General features: G+C 49.7%; 1 protein-coding gene across 1 annotated transcript in view; it reads right to left on the minus strand.

Moving 5' to 3' along the window:
• LMBR1 (limb development membrane protein 1) overlaps window positions 1-8,967 on the minus strand; it is a gene marked incomplete at its 3' end in the record, with an annotated part of 151,899 nt that overhangs the window by 142,054 nt on the left and 878 nt on the right. The window lies entirely within an intron of this gene.

Raw genomic sequence — 8,967 nt, forward strand, 5'->3', positions numbered from 1 at the left:
CCTGAGACGAGTATTTTAGTGCGTGAGCTCTGGTTGAGGACCAACGCCAGAAGTGCGCTGGGGACGTGGGGAGCTGGCCCAGGACGCGAGCGCCCGGAGGAGGCTGTGCGCAGCTGCACGCGGTGCGCATGCCCAGCAGCCCTCCGAGTCCGCAGGGCCGCGGAAGAAGTGGTGGTGGCCCGAGGGCTATGCCCGGGGGTTACCACCCTCCAGCCCTCAGCCCGCCACCAAGCCCCGGCAGGACTGGAGAGAAAGCCCCTTGCTCCAGGACGCCCCAAGTACCTGCTGCGGGGAGGACACAGGGAGAAACCGACAAAAGTGTATTCTACAACCTTTATAAAACTTTTTGATATTATCTGGAAATGTGACTTTGAACTTCTCATAGTCAAAAGGAGACTTTTCATTTAGAAAAAATAAAACATGCCTGGTTGGGACTTCCCTGGCTGTCCGGTGGTGCAGACTTTGCCTTCCAATGCAGGGGGTGCGGGTTCGATCCCTGGTTAGGTAGCTAAGATCCCACATGCCTGGCGGCCAAAAACCCAAAACATAATACAGAAGCGATATTGTAACAAATTCAATAAAAATTTTAAAAATTGTCCACATCAAAAAAAAAAAACAAGAAAAAAAATATGCCTTGTTGTTCTTATATTCCCAGAGCTTCCTAAAGAAGACAGTGTCTGCATTTAGTCTGTGATCTGAGCGATATGAAAGGGCTGGTGCCTGTAGCCAGTGGTGATACTAAGTAGCATTTATGCAATTTGCAAGAGCCACATTCAAGGTTTTTTGTTTTTTCTTTTTTGTGTTTTTTTTCTTTTTTGTAAGTGTGGGAGGTTTTTTTTGCATTCAAGTTTTACTAGTTTGCTCTAATATAAGCAAAATATAGTATAATCAAGATAAGTTATGATCGCCATCTAGAAAGAAAGAGATTTATAAGCACACGTAAAAACAGCAGGCATCCTCGGTCCCATCTCGTCAGTCACAGTTCACACAATGCATTAGCTGGATGGCCTCACAACAAACCTCATCTAAGGTTGCCCTGCATGGATACAGGACTGCCTGACCATAAAGCCTGCTGTAGAATCAACAACAACAGAGACAGTAATAAAAAGTAACGAGAAATCTCACATAACTAACGAAATAGGCTTAACTTTTGCAGAGAAGGTAAAGTGTCCCTATGGCGGAAATGTACCTACCTTCAATTCAAGAGCATTTAGGTAATGTGCACTCCATATAGGAGAAGCATCTCCAGATAATAGAAAAACCCAATGAAAATGGGGAGAAGTATGTATAGAAAGAACAGGAAGAGCTAATGAAAATTAACGACGCATCTGAACTACAGCCAGAGGTGGATGTAACTTTATGTTACTCAAATGCGTAAGTGCTGACCGATGCAGGCCACGCCAGGGAACAAAGGTTTCGTAAGGACTTTGGTAATCGGGAATGAAATTGATAACCACAGTGAAAGCCACGACGTTAATAAAGAAGAGATCAATGACACAGACAAATATATTTACAGATCATTGCCTAACTTGAGGCCTGCAAAGACCCAGATGTATCACTGCCTTCAAATTTATTTATAGATCAGTGTCTTAATGTGATGAATAGTTGGCTTATAAACTAAAAATACTGAAAATCTCAACATATAACTATGACTTTTTTCCCTTTCCTTTACTGGGCAGAGATGTCAGTGCAGGTCTGTGACCCAGGGACAGCTCCTTAGTCATCTGTGAGTGGTGTCACATGGTGAGCCTACCCCGCGGCTAACGGAATAAACCACACACTCCTGTCCAGAGGACAAGCTCGGCTCAGAGGCCCAGTTTCACTGGAGCCCCTCCCCCAGGGCATCCTCTTCCCAGTCCAACCTGGCCCCCTTGCTCGTGCTTTCCTGGCCTCTGCCCCTCTTGGCTCGGCTGCACCACTGATAATCAACGTAGCAAAAGGAGAAGACGGAGGATGTGCCGGCTGTGAAAGTTCCTTTTGGCCCCAATAGGATCTGAAGGCGTTTACTCATTCATTCATTCACTCACTCGTTTGTTCACTGCCTACTGCGTGAACTAGCCCCCGGGGGGTAGACAACTCGCTGCAGGAAGTTGAAGAAGAATCTGAGCTGCACGACGCAGACACAGAGGAGACACAGAACTCCTCTCTGCGACGAGGGTTACGTAAGAGCAGTAAACAGGGAGCCCGCTCCAGCAAAGGTGCCCCAAGCAGCAGAAGCCGGACGGGTGCTCCAGCCAAGGGCGTGTGGGACGCCAGGGAGGCCAGACCCAGCAGCCCTGGAGGAGGGGGCAGGGAGGGGACGAGGGGGCGGGGTGGTGGACCACAAGGCCTGAAGCAAGCGCCCAGGCTGCCAGTGGGTTGGAGAGGACCAAGGTAGGGCCCCGGCACTGGGGCAGCGGCCGTAAGGATGGAGAGCAAGGAGCCAGCAGGCCTGGGTCTGACTGAATGTTCTCCATGAGGGTCAGGGGGAGGGCTGCTGGGGAGGAAGTCTGGGCGGTGAGGATGCTGAAGAAGGGGGTCGCTGACCTCTCACCTATCAGATGGCCAGAGAGGAGCAGCTGGGACGGGTCACCGAAGGGGAGGTGTGCGGGACAGGCGCTCACACTCTCAATTTTAGCACGGGTTGGCACAGCTTTGGGGTTGGAAATTTGGCATTATCTGTTAATTCAAAAAAATGTGTTTATACACTTTCCCTAAGCAATTTCTAGGATGATAACCTTGTGAAACCCTTGCACGGTCCTGCACACACACACACACACACACACACACAGGGATGTTTGCTGTGGCATTTTTTAATAGTGCAAAATACACATATATGTTTTTAAAAGGAAACAAATATTCACCATTAGCAGATTGGTTACATAAATTATGCCCATAAAGCCGTTGAAAAGAGTGAGGGACCCAGAATCGGCAGTTCTCAGACGTTAACGTGCTGGAGAGGCTGCCGGGATCCTGGAAGGCTGATAAATGCAGATTCTGGCCCAGTGGGTCTGGGGAGGGCCCGTGATGCTGCGTTTCCAACAGCCCTCCAGGCAACGCTGCTGTCGGGACATAGATTTCTGACGTGGGGAAAAAAACCTGAGTTGTATCATCAAGAGCAAAAGGGAAACTGCGAAGCGATGCGTCCTATTTTGGTAAAAAAGAGTAACCGCAGTGCAAGTTAATGTACGCCTTGACTATCCAGAAGGAAATGTATTTCTGGGAGGAAGAGCTTGAGGTGGGCTTCCCCTTTCTACATTACACATTTAACTACGATATTTCTGGGTTTTACGGTGAGCATGAATTATTTTTGTACCAGAAAAAACAATATCTTAAAATAAGCAATCAATAAATTGACACATTGAAACAAAAAGTTTGTGAACCTGAGCATTATGGACTGAATGTTTATTTCCCCCCAAATTCATATTTTTAATCCTAACCCCCAAAGTGAAGGTGTTAGGAGGTGGGGGTCTTTGCAAGGTGATTAGGTCATGGGGGTGAAGTGCTGATGATGGGATTAGGGCCTTTATAAATGGGACCCCAGGGAGCTCCCTCACCCCCTCCCTCAGGGGTGAACGCAGCGAGAAGACGGCCGTCAATGAACCAGGAAGTGGGTCGCCACAGACACTGGATCTGCTGGCACCCTGTTCTTGGACTTCCAGCCTCCAGAACCATGGGGAACGAATGTCTGAAGTTTCAGCCGCACAGTTCATGGTGTTCTGTTATAGGAGCCCAAACGGACTAAGACACAGAGTGAAAGGTTACACTTCAACTGTATATCATAGTACTCTTAATAGATCATCCGTGCTATTATTTTAAAGAGCTGTCAGCAACCAGCAGTTTTTCCAGGCTGGGGAGCAAGTGTCTGATGCAACAGCCTCTGTCTGCCCGTCAATTCTGATCCACCTCAGTCAGCCCTGCCAGCTGCGGGGCATTGCTTCAAAATGCAGCCCCGTTCCAGTTACCCCCCGCACCCACCCACCTGTCCACCCAGAACACCACACCGGCTCCCCACTGGTCCCAGCATCAACACCAGGCCTGGCCTCGCCCACTTCTCCAACGCCTCTTGCCCACACACACACACACGCACACACATGCCAGCGCTCTGCCCTACTACCTGCCATGGGCCCTCTGTTGCACATGCGTCACCCCTGTGTCATTCATGGACTGTTCCATGTTTGCAACCAGATGCTAAAGCCTCCGTTCCTCCCCAGCCAGCCCCCTTCACCAGGACCAGGGAAAGGTACCAGCCGTCCAGCGCCCTCACGCCTGCCGACCCCTCCAGGCTCGGAGAGACACAGCTTCTCCAAGTGCCAGGCGGCCAGAATCGCTGCAAAGGCCTCCTTCACGTTAGGATCTTGGGGTTGAAAAAGAACCCCAAGATTTGCCCACATCAATCTGCCACGAAGTCTCCAAAGTCGTGGCTTCAGAGCAAAGAAACTTCGGAGCAAGCTTGGTCCCAGGTTGGAGCAGGTGCAGAGGATTCTGGAAGCTGGCTGCCTCCGCGCAGCTGCTGGGGGCCAGACCCCTTCTTTCAGAGCACCCGGCAGGAATGAGTGAATGTAATTCATTTGGTTCCGGTTAAAACGGGGTAGCTGCTATTAGTACCAGAGATGTTGCTGAATGAGAGAGGGTCACGGGCTGCAGGACTTTACCAGGAACGAGAACCTGGGGAGACCTGGGGGGGGCGTGTCGCCCACACTGCTCACTCCTTCTCTCTCCCTCCCTGCAGGGATCAGCCACATCCTCGGCCAGGGCCCGGGAGGAGGTGCTCAGGAAGGCGGGGGGCTGTGCCCCGGGACCCCCACTCCTGCTTCTCGCCCCAGGCCTGGGGGCTCCAGCTGGGAGACCCTTCCTCCCCGTCACTTCACTCCAGGAACTAAGGACACAGTGGTCTGGGGAGCTCTCCATGTAGAGCGAATCAGACACGGCTCACAGCTCAGCCTGTGATGGAGCGGTTAATACTCCAGACGAGCCCTCACAGGTAGTCACGTGAGGAGACCACAGCCCCACAGTGCAGGTGACAAAGAGGGACAGACCAGAAACCGAGAGCCCCGCAGAGCTGCTTAGGGAGAACAGGGAGGTGGTGTCAGTTCCATGTGGAACAAAAGAAAGAAGTTAATTTTTAAATCTCACTAATTTTATTTTACCTCTCCCAAAACATTCCCTATTTATCTTTTTTTTTTTTTTGCCCACGTTGGGTCTTCATTGCTGCACACGGGCAGTGAGCAGGGGATCTTCCCAGACCAGGGCTTGAACCCTTGTGCCCTAGCATTGACAGGAGAATTCTTCACCCCTGCACCACCACGGAAGTCCCTTTCCTGTTTCTCTTAAGAGGCTTGTAGGTATTAAACAAAGGGAAAACAAAGTCATCCTAGGAGGAACTTGCCTGTACCTTTGAGATGCAAATGTCCTATCTGGTCTTCTCAGGAACGCTTATCTCTGCCATCTTTTTATTTTTTTATCTTTTTAAACTGTCTTCCTTTATTTGTTTATATTTGCAATATGACACAGAACCTCAACACAAACACACGCACACTCAAGCCAGCTTGGGGAGAGGGAGCTGGGACAAGGTCGATTGGCAGCTGGGCTGGAAGGACTCCAGCCAGACCCCCGCCCCAGAGTCCGAGGGAGATGAGGGGGAGGGGTCTCGGTGAGTGCGTCAGGGCCCCGTGGGAATGTCACCGGGGAGGCCCCTTGGGACCAGGACCCCCAGCTCCCTCCCACAGAGCTGGCTGGGCCAGGTGCCCAAGGTGGACCTTTGAGCCGAAAGGCCAAGTGTGGGTGTGGGCATCTGCACCGGAGGGTGGGTGGGCATGGTGGGAGGGGCGGGTGGGTGGCATCCTCAGGACCCTCACCACAGCAGCCCCCGGGGGACAGGGTGAAGGTCCAAGCCGCCTCGCCCAGCCCTGCTTCCTTCTGGCTCCCTGCCTGCCCACTCTCTCCCCCCTCAAGATATATACATATATAATGTAGGTCTCTCTCTCCTTTCTCTCTATTCGAAGAAAAGTAACTCAGTGTGAAAAAAAAAACGTTTAAGGAAAGTAAGATGTATGTTTTCAGTAAAAGAAGGTAGGAGGAATGAGAAAAAAAATACTGAAAAGAGTTGTGCATGATCAGGATTTTTTAAGATTGGATTAAATTTAGTTGGATAAGTGGATTTTGTTGGGAGTGGGCTGGGACAAGACTCGATTTGGTTTCTCCCTCCAAAGTTTTCTTGAAATGCTGCTTTTAATAACAGATAGTATGAGTTTCTTTGCCTTTAAGTGATCTGTATTTGCTTTTGAGATTTCCCAAATATCAAATTTTAGTTAAGTTGTAACTTTGAGGTACTTTAGAGGGCCCCTGAGGTATCTTAAAGAGAAATATTTAACTAGGATTATTTGGTATGTTAAGTTAAATGTAATCATTCGTAATTCTGCTTATTGTAACCATGTTTCTTTATCGATTAAACTGTAATCAGATGTTTGGGGTTTTTTTAATTAATTAATTTTTGGTTGTGTTCGGTCTTGGTTGCTGTGCACAGGCTTTCTCTAGTTGCTGCCAGCAGGGGCTACTCCTTGTTGTGGTGCGCAGGCCTCTCACTGCGGTGGCTTCTCTTGTTGTGGAGCACCGGCTCTAGGTGCGAGTGCTTCAGTAGTTGTGGCCCGCGGGCTTCAGTAGTTGTGGCTTATGGGCTCTAGAGTGCAGCCTCAGTAGTTGTGGCACACGGGCTTAGTTGCTCCAGGGCATGTGGGATCTTTCCTGACCAGGGTTCGAACCCGTGTCCCCTGCATTGGCAGGCGGATTCTTGACCACTGCACCACCAGGGAAGGCCTGTAATCAGATGTTTAACCATGCCCTTTAAGTCTTTTGTTACTTATAGATATTTTTTACTCTGATGCTGTTACAAAAAGTGCTTCATCACCAAGGATATTCATAGAAAGGCTATGGAAGCAGTGACAACAGTTTCACACCAAGATGATGGCTATGCAAGGAATACAGCCCATACTGACTTAAAACAAGGAGCTGTCCTGCCCCTGGGGCCCCTAGATCAGGCACCCAGAGATTTTTACTCCCTGACAGGAAGGGTCAACGCCCCTACCCAGGCTTGAAGCAGTTACAGAAGACGGACCATTGCCCTTCTGCTTCCCATAAGAATATGGGAGTAAAATCTCTGCGGGTGGGGGGTGGGGAGGGGGGCCTGTACCTTTGAGATGCAAATGTCCTATCTGGTCTTCTCAGGAACGCTTATCTCTGCCATCTTTTTATTTTTTTATCTTTTTAAACTGTCTTCCTTTATTTGTTTATATTTGCAATATGACACAGAACCTCAACACAAACACACGCACACTCAAGCCAGCTTGGGGAGAGGGAGCTGGGACAAGGTCGATTGGCAGCTGGGCTGGAAGGACTCCAGCCAGACCCCCGCCCCAGAGTCCGAGGGAGATGAGGGGGAGGGGTCTCGGTGAGTGCGTCAGGGCCCCGTGGGAATGTCACCGGGGAGGCCCCTTGGGACCAGGACCCCCAGCTCCCTCCCACAGAGCTGGCTGGGCCAGGTGCCCAAGGTGGACCTTTGAGCCGAAAGGCCAAGTGTGGGTGTGGGCATCTGCACCGGAGGGTGGGTGGGCATGGTGGGAGGGGCGGGTGGGTGGCATCCTCAGGACCCTCACCACAGCAGCCCCCGTGGGACAGGGTGAAGGTCCAAGCCGCCTCGCCCAGCCCTGCTTCCTTCTGGCTCCCTGCCTGCCCACTCTCTCCCCCCTCAAGATATATACATATATAATGTAGGTCTCTCTCTCCTTTCTCTCTATTCGAAGAAAAGTAACTCAGTGTGAAAAAAAAAACGTTTAAGGAAAGTAAGATGTATGTTTTCAGTAAAAGAAGGTAGGAGGAATGAGAAAAAAAATACTGAAAAGAGTTGTGCATGATCAGGATTTTTTAAGATTGGATTAAATTTAGTTGGATAAGTGGATTTTGTTGGGAGTGGGCTGGGACAAGACTCGATTTGGTTTCTCCCTCCAAAGTTTTCTTGAAATGCTGCTTTTAATAACAGATAGTATGAGTTTCTTTGCCTTTAAGTGATCTGTATTTGCTTTTGAGATTTCCCAAATATCAAATTTTAGTTAAGTTGTAACTTTGAGGTACTTTAGAGGGCCCCTGAGGTATCTTAAAGAGAAATATTTAACTAGGATTATTTGGTATGTTAAGTTAAATGTAATCATTCGTAATTCTGCTTATTGTAACCATGTTTCTTTATCGATTAAACTGTAATCAGATGTTTGGGGTTTTTTTAATTAATTAATTTTTGGTTGTGTTCGGTCTTGGTTGCTGTGCACAGGCTTTCTCTAGTTGCTGCCAGCAGGGGCTACTCCTTGTTGTGGTGCGCAGGCCTCTCACTGCGGTGGCTTCTCTTGTTGTGGAGCACCGGCTCTAGGTGCGAGTGCTTCAGTAGTTGTGGCCCGCGGGCTTCAGTAGTTGTGGCTTATGGGCTCTAGAGTGCAGCCTCAGTAGTTGTGGCACACGGGCTTAGTTGCTCCAGGGCATGTGGGATCTTTCCTGACCAGGGTTCGAACCCGTGTCCCCTGCATTGGCAGGCGGATTCTTGACCACTGCACCACCAGGGAAGGCCTGTAATCAGATGTTTAACCATGCCCTTTAAGTCTTTTGTTACTTATAGATATTTTTTACTCTGATGCTGTTACAAAAAGTGCTTCATCACCAAGGATATTCATAGAAAGGCTATGGAAGCAGTGACAACAGTTTCACACCAAGATGATGGCTATGCAAGGAATACAGCCCATACTGACTTAAAACAAGGAGCTGTCCTGCCCCTGGGGCCCCTAGATCAGGCACCCAGAGATTTTTACTCCCTGACAGGAAGGGTCAACGCCCCTACCCAGGCTTGAAGCAGTTACAGAAGACGGACCATTGCCCTTCTGCTTCCCATAAGAATATGGGAGTAAAATCTCTGCGGGTGGGGGGTGGGGAGGGGGGTGCGGCGGGGGT

This window comes from Lipotes vexillifer, unplaced genomic scaffold (genome assembly GCF_000442215.2).
Source record: "Lipotes vexillifer unplaced genomic scaffold, Lipotes_vexillifer_v1.1 scaffold2094, whole genome shotgun sequence".
NCBI classification, from domain to species: domain Eukaryota; kingdom Metazoa; phylum Chordata; class Mammalia; order Artiodactyla; family Lipotidae; genus Lipotes; species Lipotes vexillifer.